Source organism: Typopeltis vanoorti, chromosome 7 (assembly GCF_054136105.1).
Source record: "Typopeltis vanoorti isolate ZY-2024b chromosome 7, IOZ_Tvanoo_1.0, whole genome shotgun sequence".
NCBI lineage: Eukaryota > Metazoa > Arthropoda > Arachnida > Uropygi > Thelyphonidae > Typopeltis > Typopeltis vanoorti.
This window is the reverse complement of record NC_143555.1, coordinates 106,043,339-106,058,793: the sequence shown is the minus strand read 5'-3', so window position 1 is coordinate 106,058,793 and position 15,455 is coordinate 106,043,339. Positions and strand designations below refer to the sequence as shown.

The 15,455-nt window shown below is 34.3% G+C and overlaps 1 protein-coding gene across 2 annotated transcripts in view; it reads left to right on the top strand.

Moving 5' to 3' along the window:
• The window catches only part of LOC150104944 (guanine nucleotide exchange factor for Rab-3A-like), a 227,457-nt gene that overhangs the window by 152,102 nt on the left and 59,900 nt on the right, over nucleotides 1–15,455 (top strand). The gene's annotated exons all lie outside the window — the stretch shown is intronic.

The window sequence follows — 15,455 nt, the reverse complement described above, 5'->3', positions numbered from 1 at the left end:
ACCCTGTTGGGTATCTACTTGGATACTGAACGAACGAGGATGGGCTGGCAATTTGGGATTTAGCCGACCAAATTGTATTCTTATTGGTTAAACCAAAATAAAAAATGATGGTACAACATGACAAAATTTCATGCTGGCTGGGGCGTCGCCCGATTAAACAAGGCCCCCGTTGTTTTCGCCAGGGAACCAGGGCAAACAGCGAAAATTCAGCTACTGGAACAAATCTGAAAACACACCCCAACTCAACATCACCAGAGTTAAAGATCGGTACTATCAACATAAGAAGCCTGATGTTGATAGTACCGATACTAAGAATGGCAAAGAAATGGAGCTAGCTGATAAGTACCAGATCGACATAAAAGGGGTGACTAAAACAAAAAAAGACAAAAACTGGCGATCTTTCTGAGCAATAAATACAAAATGTTATATTCAGGCAATGACAATCAAGGAAAGAAGGAGTAGCCATAGTATTCAACACAAAATACGAGGTTAATTTTCTTGAATGGCAGGCAGTCTCAAGTAGAGTAATGTGGGCAAATATGAGAATGTGGAACTGGACAATGAGACTTATTTGTGCCTATGGTCCCACAGAAGGTTCTACTAAGGTAGAAGTGGAGGAATTTTTTGAGGCTTTAGAAAAAGCAACTGACACAATGAAAAAGGAAAAATTGGTCCTTGTTGGGGATCTAAATAGCAGAGTAGGAAATGATTGTGAGACATACAAAAATATTTTGGGAAAATTTGGAGAAAAGAGCAAAACTAATAATAATGGCAAATATCTCTTGGATTTCTGCTCAGGACATGGACTGGTTATTACTAACACCATGTTCTAACATAAAAATCTGCAAATTCACATGGAGAGAGAAGAGGCAAGGAATAAGAAAAGTCTCATTGACTATGTTATTGTTGATATAGTTCGCCCACCGATTTGAGGTCCCTCGACACTTCTGCGCATGTCAGAAAAAGGAGAATCCATTCTGATAATAGGGTAATCAGTCTGTCTTCTGGGATGTAATAATAAACAAACTGAGTTTGTTTATTATTACAGGTCGGAAAATTTAGCATTTCTTTTACGAACATTGGCTGCTTTTAAAGTGTAACTATTTTGCTTGTATAACAGTTGGAAAAATGTACGTAGAGTACTAACAAAATTAAAAAAGGTATATCATAAAACAAAAATGTAACTAAGTTTATTTTTAGTAAAGTTTTCTATAAAATAAAAAGAATTATACAGAAAAACAGAAATTATTTCAAATGAACTTAGATATTCTAAACTTACAGTTGAGAGAACTGAGACACTTTAATGTCCTAAACTGATTAATTATTTATGACTTGTTGTGACTCTCAATAGCATGCAAAAAAAATGTTGGAAAAAATACCATTGCCAAATTCTTTTAATCTTCAGAGTCATCTGAATCGGTGTCCGAATCGCCATCACTTTCACTTAAACTGATCACCAAAGGTTCGCAATTCTTCGATAATTCCGTCTCTATCCAAATATATATTTTCCAATGAGGTGACATGAGAGCAATATTTTCCCCACTTTTGAACTGTAATACTTTCAATCGCTGTTCTGAAAGCTTAAAAAGTTTCGACATGTCAATATCCCCAGTTACGTTGCGATGGCGAATGAAACTTTTCACTTCTGCCCAAACATACTCAATAGCATTAATATCGCAATGATATGGTGGTAGCCTCAAAGCTAGAATTCCATGCTCTTTGATCATCATGTCGAATTTAAATAGTTTAGTTGTGGGCGAGTTTCTTTTGACCAAATTAAGCAATTCAATTTTTCGCATATCTGGGGAATGAGAAATGTTATTTGCAGAGAGCCAATCGATAAGAACTTGCTTCTTATTAGACCAATTTGGAACTTTGTTTAATTGCATAAAGTGTGATATGAAGCGTTATCAATTATAACAACAGCATTTTTAGGAAGGTTTGGAATCAGTTTTTCTTCTGCCCACTTTTCGAAGATCGTAGAATTCATTTGCCCATGGTAATCTCCAATCGTTGAATTGGCTTTGTATACTAAGTTTGAATTCCCTAAAAAACCCATTTCTCCACCCGCACACACAATTATTATGCGCCGTGAGGCATTTCCGGTTTGTAGCACTCCATATTCTTCTTTAGACTGCCAACATTTTCCATAAATTAAATTACTATCAATCCAAGTTTCATCTAGATACACAATCGGTCTTTTATCCTCCCTGAAACGTCTTATTGCTCTCAAATACTTCGTTCTACATAAAACAATGTCACTTCGCTCCATGATAAGTTTCCTTTTATTCTGGAACTTTTTAAAACAAAATCCGATTTCATGAAGTATTTTCCTTAAAGTTTCTCTTTTCCAAGGAAAATTAATTTTTTCTTTAAGCACAGGAATCAATTTTGGAACAGTTGGCACTCTTTTATCGACCACGTAAAATTCGTGAATAGTTCTTATAACGTCTACATCAAAATCATTCAAAGCTACGGTTTCGATGGTTTTCTTTCTCTGGCGCTTTTTTTATGAGATTTAAATTTTGGCTTACCTTCACCTTTTGATTCCCTACGAATTCTTTTAACAGTCGACCCCGATACCCCTGCAATTGCACTTTGCACGTTTTATGACTTGAGAAAGGGGAACAAGAAGACGGCCTTCTGACGATTCTTTTTCGCAGAATGTCAACACATTATTCAATATTCTTTTGCAAGAGCTACTGAAACGTGTAACAATAGAACTTGTTGACTGTACTGGATCCATCTTACAAATTAATAATAAAAAAATAATGCAAAAAGAGAACAACAAAAATCAAGCTAGTACTAGTACAGTGACAGACAAGAAAGCACGTGATTTCGCATGTTGGCGACCAATTCGTACATCCTTCATTTCTTTCTCCCCTTCAGCATGAATCGACTATTCTTGGCACCAAGCCAAGAAGGGATCTACAAATGGTGGGCTAACTATAGTGATGTTTTCTCCTTGGTGCAGGACACCAGAGGATTTGAAATTGGAAGTGATCACTATTTAGTCTTGAGCAGGATAAAATTGAATTTCACATTGAAAAGAATAACATGTAAGAAATTTTTAAAGAGAATAAGAGTTGAGCAGCTCTCAGATGTGAACTGTAGACTAAAATACACAAAGATTATTGAAGAAAAAATGAAAGAGTTTGAGAACAGGAATCAAACCTTGGAGATTCAGTGGCAAACTCTGAAGAAAACATTGATTGATTCTGCAAGAGAGGCATGTGGTGAGGTTGTCTGCAAGGATAAAAAAATCAGAACTCCCTGGTAGACACAGGAAGTTAAACAGGCAATGAAGAAAAGAAGAAAGCATATCAAAAGTTCCTGGCAAATAAGTCAGCTTGTGCTCTTAGAGAATACAGAGACAAATGCAAGAATGCTAAACACTGTGTAAAACTAGCTAAATAAAAGTCATGGGAGGACTTTGGCAAGAATATAGAAAATAAATATCAAGAAGGCGACAAAATATTCTGGAGGTTTTTGAAGAGGCTTAGGAATGGAGGAAAGAGTGCTGTAAAAGGAGTTAAAGATGATAAAGGTGACATGAAAATGGAAGAAAAACATATCCCTGAAGTATGGAGTAATTATTTTGAAAAACTGCTAAATGAAACAAGCAGTGATGACAGCACGGTTGTAAAAAAACACTGACCAGGCATGCAGTCAAGAATACATATCCATACTTGAAGTAGAAAAAGCCATCAAAGGCTTAAAACATGGAAAGGCAGCAGGAGTAGATGATATTCGACCAGAAATGCTGAAGTATGGTGGTATAAGAGTCTTACAGTGGCTGCACTGCATAGTTCAGAAAGCCTGGACAGACGGACGAATTCCTGTGATTGGAGTAGAACTTTCATAGTACCCATATATAAAAAAGGGAAATAAAACTGAATGTGAGAATTACAGAGGTATTTCCCTACTAAGTGTTCCTGGCAAGATCTATGCAAGTATACTTGAGAAACAATTGAGAAGAATTGTGGAAGAAAAGCTTGGTGAAGAACAAGCTGGATTCAGGCCAAATAGTGGCTGTCAGGATCAGATCTTCACTTTACGACAAATAGTCGAGAAAGCATGGGAATATAACAAAGATCTGTATTTAAGTTTTGTCGATTTGGAAAAGGCACATGACATGGTGCCAAGAGAGAAGTTATTCAATACACTACAGTTATATGGTGTCAATGGGCATTATATCAAGCAATACTTAGTCTTTATTTGAGTTGTAAGTCACTTAGAATTGAAGGAAGTACAGGAAGATGGTTTAATGTTAAATCTGGTGTGAGACAAGGAAGTACATTATCCCCCTCTGTTATTCATTATCTATATGGATCACATTATGAAGGAAAGTGGTATTAAACATATCAAAATTGGAGATGTTAATGTCAGCTCTTTGCTTTATGCGGATGATGTTATACTTCTAAATAAATCCGCTACAAGTCTGCAAGATTCTCTGACTAAATTTAATAACTGTTGTAATAGATATGGTATGAAGGTGAGCAATAAAAAGACAAAGACAATGAAAATAGGCAGAATCATTGAAAATGTCATCTGTGTTGTGAATGGAGAACCTGTGGAACAAGTAAAACATTTCAGCTACTTAGGCATGATTTTTAGTGAAGATGCTAAATTTAATATAGAAATAGACAACAGAATCAGCAAAGCTGGTATGGTGGGAAATCAATTGAATAAATTCATATGGAATAAGAGAGAAATTAGTCGGAATACTAAATTAGCTGTATACAAGACAGTGTTCAAACCAGTTTTAACTTATGGATCTGAGAGCTGGGTCAGAAGTAAAACACTTGACCCAGACTAGAGACCGCAGATATGAGCATCCTGAGAAAGATTAAATGCATGAACAGATGGCATCAATTGCAATATCATATTAAAAACGAGGATATTAGGAAAGAACTTGACATTGTCAGCATCTAGGAATGCATTAGCAGAGCTAATCTCAGGTGGTATGGTCACTTAAATAGAATGGGAGAGGAAAGATTAGCAAAACAAGTGTTCTCTGCCAGGTTGACAGGAAAATGACCCAGAGGAAGACCAAGATATAGGTGGATTGATACGGTACAAAGTGCATTAGACGACAGAAATATAAGATCTGATAATGTTGGAGTCTTGACAAGTAACAGACTGATTTGGAGGAAAATTGTAGATAGGAAGTTAGTAATGAGGTTATTTTTTCATATAGTACTATCATATCCTGTACACCCCTTGAGGGTACATGGCAGGAATTTGATGATGACATCTTGGTTCAGAGAAATCATTAACAAACTCAAGCCTTATTATGTGGAACTGCTCAGAATGGAGTCTCCAAAGTTCTCAAACCTGGTAACCCCTTCACGTCTAATTATTAACAGTTATAGAGAGTCCTACTTACAAACTTACCAAACAGTCAGCAAAGTTACTAGTTGCTCCACAGATAACTTCTCTCCTTTTGTAAAAAATTCTGTTCATCATTAAACTATTAAAACAAAATTGTCCTTAAAAATTCAGACATTTGTTTTGATGTTATGTCTCTGTTTGTAATGTGCCACTGAAAAGATATTTGATTTGTTGAAATTTTCATGCTAGTTTGTATATTCTTCCTTTCTGATGTAAAAAAAAAAAAAAAAAACTGCTGGATGGGATAACAATTGGTTTCCTTTTTTTCTTCTCTTTAGCCAATTTCCATACGGAAATTGGTTAAGAGGGAAAGAAATATACTGTGTTGAAGAAAGCATTCACCATAACTACATTCCAACCATAACTAACTTATAAAATGGATAAAATACAAAATTCTCCCTAATCCTCCTCCTTCCCTAATATATATTAGACCATAACGAAGTTATTATTATTTTGTATATCAAACATATGTCCAAAAATATGCCATAGTGCTTAATAAATATAAGCTCCATACCACATTCAGACCACATGCAATAAATTAACCAAGGACAACTATCTCGCTGTGCTATGTAGATGATGTGCTTGCTATTTGTACCCTTGATCCAGATACATTAGATGGATTTTTAGTGAATTTAAACAGCTGACATCCTAAACACATTACAGTAGAAACAGCATAGCTGTTCCCTTTCTAGATACATTAGCCAAATGCCTTTTAATTGGTTTATTATCTTTTTATATTTATATAAAGCTAATGCACGTTGGAAGATATTTGGACAAGTAATCATTCAGTCTGCCAGTAGGGTATCCTAAAACATTAGCAGACACTGAAGATGCTGGATAGAATACAGCAATTAGTTAATAAATAGTTTAATAATAATAAATTTTCTTATCAGTCCGTGTTCTCATCTATACTGTTAAAATTAATCAAATGTTAGGACTACTGTTCTACTGCATTTTTTGCCACTGAATTTGTCTACTTTTGCCACACATTTTTAGCTAGTAACTAACTTATAAAATACAAAATTCTCCCCAATCCTCCTAATGCCCTAATATATTATTTTGTATATCAAACTTACATCCAAAAAGATGCTATGCTGCTTAATAAATATGAGTTCTATACCACATTCAGACTTCATGCAATTAACCAAGAACAACTGTCTGTTCCATCCTGCCATTATGATAAGTCACGACTGTACAATGGTAGAAATAGAAAAAATGTTATGTAAGTCATTACATAACACTTTTATTCAGCAGCAGTGAAACACTCCCCAAAGATTAGTCATTATATCATCATTCCTCGTCTGCCTAAGATAAGTTGGTACTACTGTAAAAGCAACTTTCCAGTCCAATCTGTCTATAGCCAAGTTATTTAAATTTCTGTAGGAATTTAGACTACTTTTGCTCTGATGTTTTCTATCCATTTCCTTCTTGTCTTCCCAGTGATATCTTTCCTTTTCCTCTCAGTAGAAGAATGTATATATATATATATATATATATATATATATATATATATATATATATATATATATATATATAAAAATCTGATTAACTCCAACTTAAAACATGCAAACTTTTTTGTCCAACAGTAGTGGGTTCCAAATTAGGATTCTGGTTCTTATAACCATTGCAGTTTTAAATTATTATTACATGACACCTCCAGGGAGTCCAAAGACTCATCAAGGGAGGGCACCTACACTACAACTCTGTCTCCACTAACTGCAACTACACCAATGATGCTGGTTAAAGAAAATAAGAATAAGCAAAATATTAGAAGCTACATAAATATCTTATTGATTTTGATGTGAATTAGACCTCAAGTAAATAACTACTGACATCTAAGCTTGTATATACTTTTCTGTGAGTATTTCATGGCTGCTGTTCAAACTGTTTTCCATTATTCTTCTGCTTGTCCTTAAGCTTGTAAAAATTCATGCAGCAACTGGTCAATATCCACCTATAATCAGCTTCAAACTTACTGAACCAACTTTTCATCCTCCCCATTCCATTTATCTCTATTTTTTAGAAGCCTTTCTCATGGAATCTTCCTGAAGAACTACTACCCTGAGCCATTCTTGAAACACATGAACATGTTTTCCTTCTTTCCCCTTAACTTGCTCACAGACTACATTTATGTTTTTCAATCTCTTATGTGTGGTAAAAAAAAGAAAAAAAAATCCAAATATATATATATAATGAAGTAAAAATTAATTCATTAGCTAAACCTTTACTTGGACTTGGTGAAGGGAGATCCACTATCTCACTCACACACACACACACACACACACAGCTCATCATACCATGGCTTGAATGCATTCACTTTCCACACACACTCTACTTTCAAGTGATGTATTCTACCCATTACCATTCTTTTCACACCCTTCTTGTTATAATTTACAGGCATGGCTTCTTTTTTTTCTACTCCTGTCTCCACTTATAAATTCTATGAAAAAGTCTGATCCATATTAATCCAGTAATAACCTGTTACCAACTTATGTATAAATCATGTTCCCTCTTTTCCTTCTATCCACTAAACTTGTCAAATTGCATTCCTTCAATCTGTCTTCATACTTAACATTCTGGAGACCAGAAACCATCTCTTAGTCAATTGTCTCTGAACCCTTTCCAACATCTCTTCATCCTTTCAAAAACCAGGTGACCAAATCTGTGCACAGTAATCCATATGCAGTCTGATCAAAGCCTTATAATAATGGAATCATAACATTCTTACTCCTACACATCACTGTTCTCCATCATTGTCATAGTGTGCTGTATTTATTCACAACTTCAGCAAAATGTCCCCAAATTTTCAGGTCCCTATCCACCAACATCCCTTTCCAGATCCCTCATCTCCTCCACCTCCTCTAAGATATCCCCACCAATCTTATGCTCTGCATTCCATCTGTGCTTCCTGAATTCTGAAATACTCCCCACCTTCCTTTTGACTGCCCTGTTTTTTATCATCATTGATCTTGCCCCTCTCCTCAGACTTGTTTATTTTCCATGCATTCCTGGTCATCTCAGTCCTTTCCTGTATACACACATTCATCTGCTCCTGTATCCATCATCCAAACTTCTCACTCAGTGTCTCCCTATTCACTCCCACCTTCCCCCCCCCTCTGGTTTCCCTTTTCATTTTATGTTCCTTCTCATGCCACACCCACCTCTTCATAAGCTCTTCTGCCCTGCTTTCCTGCTCTTCCATGTTACCTTTACATCTCTTGCTTTCTCAGTATTCCATTCAGTTCAGTCTTGACTCTCTCTTATAGCAAAAGTTTCTCCAGCTGACTTCTACCAAATCCATTTAAATGTAACCCATCTCTTTTATACAGCTCCATTCATAATCTTTGCTTGGCATGTCAACTCATCGCTATCATTCTTTCTTTTAAGGTTACATGGTGGTCAGCATTCATAGTGAAGAATTTATGGAGACATTACTTCATATTAAGCAAGTAACAATCAACGTTTCAACTTCTGTATTGAGGTCATCATCAGGAAAACATACATATGTACAATATACATGCTACATGCCGTTGCACTATACAAAAGTAAAATGAATCTAAATATTTGTTAATCATTTATCCTAGCCTGACCTCTGGTGAGAAAAAAAGAACGGAACTAAACAAGTTCTACAGTCCTCTTGTATTGAGATTTTCTTCTGTCTGGGGTTGTTCTGGTTGCTATATGGGTTGAAGGTATCCATTGTAAAATTCGATGCAGTAGAAATTTTCCTTTTTCTTGCATCGACATGCTAAATTTTAATGTAAATGCATCACATTTGCAATTTGAACTTTTCCTAAATCCAGCCTGTTCAATAATCAGCAGCAGTGAGATTTTGAAATACGATCAGTAAGTCTTGTACTTAACATTGTAAATAATATAAAAGCCCATATGTTTAACCCCAAGGAATTAACATGCAGGATTGTACAAAACAGTAATTGTTTAAATTGAAAGATTCAAGGGCAATGCCTTAGAAATTGGCATAGTATTGATGTGCTCGGAGTCGGCCTGATACCACCTTCAAGGACAGTGATAAAAGGTGGTATGCTTCTGAAGTAGTTCCGCCTTTTTGAAAATAGGATTAAGTGTGTATATTCGGTATGAACTAAAAGTGAGCTTTAATGTGAGGGTCAAGATGGTTTGCACGGGAATGTTTGGGGACCTCGATCCTTCGTCCAGAGACCCGAGAAAATGTATAAAGGTCATCTAAGAATGGAAAAAAAAAAAAAAAGGAGGGAGGAAGAGAAGAGAGAACTTCAGATTGAGTCGATTTGTCATGTTCATCGGTCTGGTTGAAGGCCGCGAGGGACAGCCACGGGAACCGTGAAACTACCGAGTGAGAAGAGAAGCAGAAAGCATGCATTGCCAATAGGACAGTCTGCTAAGTGCTTCGATCATCAGACCCCTTCGGCCGATCCATAGACATCGAGGAAAATGTGCTCCAAGCCCCACGAGTCATCCAAGTGAGACGACAGTGACACTGGAATCTCTGCGTGGAAGTCAAAACCTGAAATGGATGGGAAGCCAAAGGAACCTAAGAAGGAACTAGGAACGAGTGTATAATAGCATTAAAGAAGATATGTGAGTAAATTTTGTTGTTTGCTTATGATATGTGAAATTTCCACGGGACATTTATTTTACTTAACATAGGTCATAGTTCAGGGAAAGTTAGTCTAAGAATAGTTTGTTCACAAATATAGTTAGAATTACTAGTTATAAATTATAGAGCATGATATTCTTTGAATTGAAATGGACTGATAGTTTTTTTTTTTGAATGTTGATATAAAATGTTGCATGACTCCGTGCATTTACTAAATGTTAAATTGCTGAAGTTTTAGGCTTAGAGTGGAGTTAAGAGAGAACCTTTCTCTATTGTATGATTTTGTATAATTGCAGTTTAGCATAAATAAATGTTTGTTTTGTTTATAAAGTGTGCTGCCTGATCTTTATGCAATGCACTGTTTCTAAATAAACACGAACCTGTGAGCGAAGGAATTTAATATTAGCCATCACTGTTAGAAAAGAGCTTTAGGATAATTTCAGAATGAGCTCTACTGGCAGTAAAATTATATCTAATACCACAAGGAGAGCACTGGTGGTGCAGTCGATAAATCTAAATAAATTTCCAGAGTTCTCCCGGGTATAGGAAAAATACTAATCCGTAGAGCAAAGTTAATAAAGGATAGGAAGTTAAAACAGTCAAGGATAAAGAGTTGATAAGGCAGTAGAGAAAATTAGTAAAAGTAGAGAAGATAATAATATAATAAAGAGAAAATTAATACTAATAACTACAAATAAAATACTAATAACTACAAATTGAATGTAGTTTCATTTTATTTTCCTCACCAGAGGTCAGGCTAGGATAAATGATTAACAAACATTTAGATTCATTTTACTTTTGTATAGTGCAGCGGCATGTAGCTTGTATATTGTATATATGTATTTTTCCCTGATGACCTCAATACAGAGGTCAATATCAATTGTTACTTGCTTAATGTTTAGTAAAGTAATTGTCCTAACACGTTATGTATCCATAAATTCTTCACTATGAATCATTACTATCATACCTGGCAGTACACTGCCTTTCCTACCACACTTTTATTCTCTTTAGCAACCTGCTAATATCCATCCTTACATTCTCCTTGTTACCAACCAGATCATTTGTGATCTGGCTGGTAAGTACCACTACCAGCTCTTTTGCTTGTTTTCTCCTCATATCCAGTGCTTTAATCACTTTACTCAGTATCCTCTGGAAAGCAAACCTCATGCACTTTCTCATTAACACATTAACTGCCATGTGAGTTGTATTTAACTCGTGCTAGTTTTGAGCCTGGGGCTTCGTGAAGCATATATAACTCTCACGTCTTTTTACCTTGGGAGCCGCGCAGTGTGTGCGCGGGCAACTCTCGCTACCATGCTGTAACATGTTACGTGATGGGTGGCCCCCTCAGCAAAACCCTGCAGTTGGTTCATGAAAATATTCCTTGGTTTTTATTGTTACAATTAATATTGACAATTTAATTCTAAAAATGTGGATCAAATGAATCGAATTCAATAAATTTCGTTTTTGTATTTATTTTTACCTAAATTTTACACTTAAGCCTTACAAGTCAAGAAAAACACTTTACCCTTATGAACTATTTTTCAAGTTTTCACATTACTTTTTACATTAGTAATTTTCAAGTTTTTATATTACTTTTTTATTGATGTATGTTTTAGGAAAGTATTCTACATACACATTACATTTGCTGTATTTCTATGCTGTCCATTTACATCTTTTCATGGCATATTCACATCCTCTTTCAGCTTGTGTTTTTTCATAGCACAGTACATCTTTCACTTCCATGTTTTATTCCATCTTGTCTCTCTCTTTCCTTTATACATATCTGTTATCCTTCTCATTTCACTCTGCAGTTGCTCATTACTTGCCTTATTTTCACTTAAGCCTTACAAGTCAAGAAAAACACTTTACCCTTATGAACTATTTTTCAAGTTTTCACATTACTTTTTACATTAGTAATTTTCAAGTTTTTATATTACTTTTTTATTGATGTATGTTTTAGGAAAGTATTCTACATACACATTACATTTGCTGTATTTCTATGCTGTCCGTTTACATCTTTTCATGGCATATTCACATCCTCTTTCAGCTTGTGTTTTTTCATAGCACAGTACATCTTTCACTTCCATGTTTTATTTCATCTTGTCTCTCTCTTTCCTTTATACATATCTGTTATCCTTCTCATTTCACTCTGCAGTTGCTCATTACTTGCCTTATTTTCACCATAGTGGTTTCTGGTGTGGTATATCATGTGGTAAAGCCAGTTCAAATGTTGTCCCAGTTTAGCATAAGATCATATATATAAATATCTTTCAAAAATGGAGGCTATAAACCTGTTTCAGCATCTAAAGGACTTTACTTTCATTCCCTTCTTAGGTCCTACTACTGTTCTCCCCCCCCCCCCTTCATATTTGTAACTTTCATTCATTGTATATATTCTGTCCAATTTTTTAGTGTTCTTTTATTGTTTATTGCACTTCTTTGTAATTTGATCCTTATTTCATCGTTTTGCATTTTGTCCATTACATTCTGTATATCCTTTGCTCCGAGAAATTTCATTTCAGCTGCTTGTATTCAACTTTTTTTTCCCTCTTGATCCAGTTTTCAGAACCATGTAATTGGTATTACATTGGTATTGTAATGACGTTATAAAACTAAGTATTTCTTTTCTCATTTTACCTTTTGTTCTTAGAGTATCAAAGATTGCTTGAAAAATAATGTAATTTATTATCTACATCATATTCATATATATGATGTAGATCATAGGTGGCCAACATCAGGCCTGCGGGCCGCATGCGACCCATAACATGATTTTGTACGGCCCATGGCAGAATAGAAACTATATCAAATTATGTGTGTTATCAATTTAGCTATTGGTTTCGACCGCAGATTTTCTGATTGATATAATAGTTATATTCATTATTCTGATGACGGAAACAATTTATATTCTCAACACAGAATAAAAATTGCTTTAACAGATTACTATAAAATGTACTGCTTCTCTGTGCGAGTTGTAGTAGTAGGAGTGGTAGATTTCTATGCGCTCTGGTTACAGTGATCAGTTTCAGAGACTCAGTTTTAAGTATTTTATATTGTTCTCCCAGTAGTAAAATGATTTAACAAATATACTAATTCAATACATATAACTATTGCCTTGAAAAAAATGCAGAGTTTATTTTTATTTAAGTTCTGTCTAAAAGTGTGCGGCCCATGAGGCTACCACTCATCATATATTGGCCCTTGTATAGAATGAAGTTGGCCATGCCTGATATAGATAATGTAGACAAATGTTATATCACATCCTAAGTATTGAAAATGTGTTATTTGTTTTAGAGTTTATATTTCAATTACTATTTTAGTTCATAAGAGATGTTTATCTGAAAGATATAGTTTTAGTTTTTGTTAATGAAATTTGGAGTTGTATTCACTACTTACTGGTGAAGTAGTGAATACAACTCTGAACTCTTTGACTAGTTTCTAGTTCTGCTGTTGTATATTAATTAATATTTCTTATTACTGTTTTCTTTTTAGTAAACCCTTAATTGCCTTAATAAATCTTTCTGGGTATCCTCGGCCTTATATTCCGCAATTTTTGTATGTTAATTCAGGCAGGCATTTTCATAATCTGTAAATGCCAAGTACCTCTGTAAATTAAATTCCTGTCTTTTTGTGATTTGTTTTAATGTAAATACGTCACATTTGCAATTTGAACTTTTCTTAAATCCAGCCTGTTCAATAATCAGCAGCAGTGAGATTTTGAAATACTATCAGTAAGTCTTGTATTTAAAATCTGGTATCATTTATGTGCTGTATTTAATGAATTAATACCCCTGTAATTTTTGCATAAATTTTCTCTTAAAAAAAAAAATCGTATTTTTGTCTTTTTCTTTTCTTCAGGTGCATTACAGGTTAATCCAACACATATTTGACAATTCTGAAATCTTACTCTAAAAGATGTCATTTAACTATTAGTTGATTCTGTTTCTTTCTACCTTTCTATTTTTTGTTGTAGATAAAGCTTCTTCCAATTTAACCATCTCCAGTAAAGTTATTCTTTTATTATTTATATTCTGTTTCTTCTTTACTAAGTGTTTAATTGCACAATGGTTGTTTATAATCTTGTATCTATCATTCTTTTTGAAATTCTGAAATTTCTGCTACGTTTTCTTTATTCTAATATTTCATTAATTTACCTGCTAACACTAATCATTAGTCAGCAAGATGGAATTGTTGGAACATGTTCATGAAACTACTTGGAAAATAACATTCAAATATGTTAGACAAGTACATAAGGTATTTATATTCCATTTCTCAAATGTTGGGCAGCAGTGAAAAGACAGAATGGAGATTATATTGAAAACCTATAAATATATTTGGTTTAATAGCAGGAGTAGAGTGTGTATAACTTTTGAAATGACTCATATTTCAGTGCAAACTACTCCAGCTACATTTTGAAAAGCTTTTCTTTGGACCGTTTGTATTTCAGGTTTCTATATTTTAACTTTGATTATCAAAATATACTCATCTTTGCATTATACTTGGGTATTTATTATCATTCTTCTTTTGCTAGCTTCTTCCTTCCGTTTTTTAAGTAATTACTTCAGATATCTGAAATATTTTCTTCAAACCTGGCATGACTGTGATTGTGTCATTTTGAATGCAAGGGAGGACTGGTAGGATTTCAGGTAAAATATATGCAAGCATACTTGAAAAGAGGTTGAAACAAATTATGGGATAGAAACTTGGAGAGGAACAAGCTGGGTTTAAGCCAAATAGAAGTTGTCAAGAGCAGATTTTTCACTTACATTATGATACTGTTGACAAAACAAACATGCCCATTGAGGGTGCCAGTTACAAGTATAGTTGGAATATAGATTAAAGTTTAATTTTTAATTTATATCATTTGTCCGTTGTAAATCCTTAAGTAATTTAATAAGCATGTATAGCCAATGTCTAAGCCTTTCTACGAGAATTACAAGTATGGTTATACTATTCTGAACTGTTTTCCATCTTATCTGTTCCTGGATGCATATATGTATCACATATACTTGTGCCTATGAAAATGCCTTGATGACCAAGTGGAAATATCAGTTAATAATATATTAGTAAAAAGTCCCTAGACAACTGCTGCTTCTGTTGAACAAAAACATAAGGCATTCTATCTTCAAAGTTTTTATCATCTTTTGTAATGATCTTTCTTTCATATGTAAGCTTTCTAGATATATTTATCTTCTGTATGAAATTTTTATATTGTCTGACATGCTGTGCCCTCTGCTAAACAAATTTCTAATAACTTTGTTGGCTATACATGACTAATGGTAAAAATATCTGAAAATGAAGTAAAAATGGATTTTAAAATCTTCTCTCCTATTTTCTCTTCTCTTCTCTTCTCTTCTCTTCTCTCCTTTTCTTTGTGAAAATTTAATATAGAAATATAAAAAATGTTATTAGTTGGCAGGTGTTGCTTGGCTTATGAAACAGTTTACTTTGATATTCTTAATTT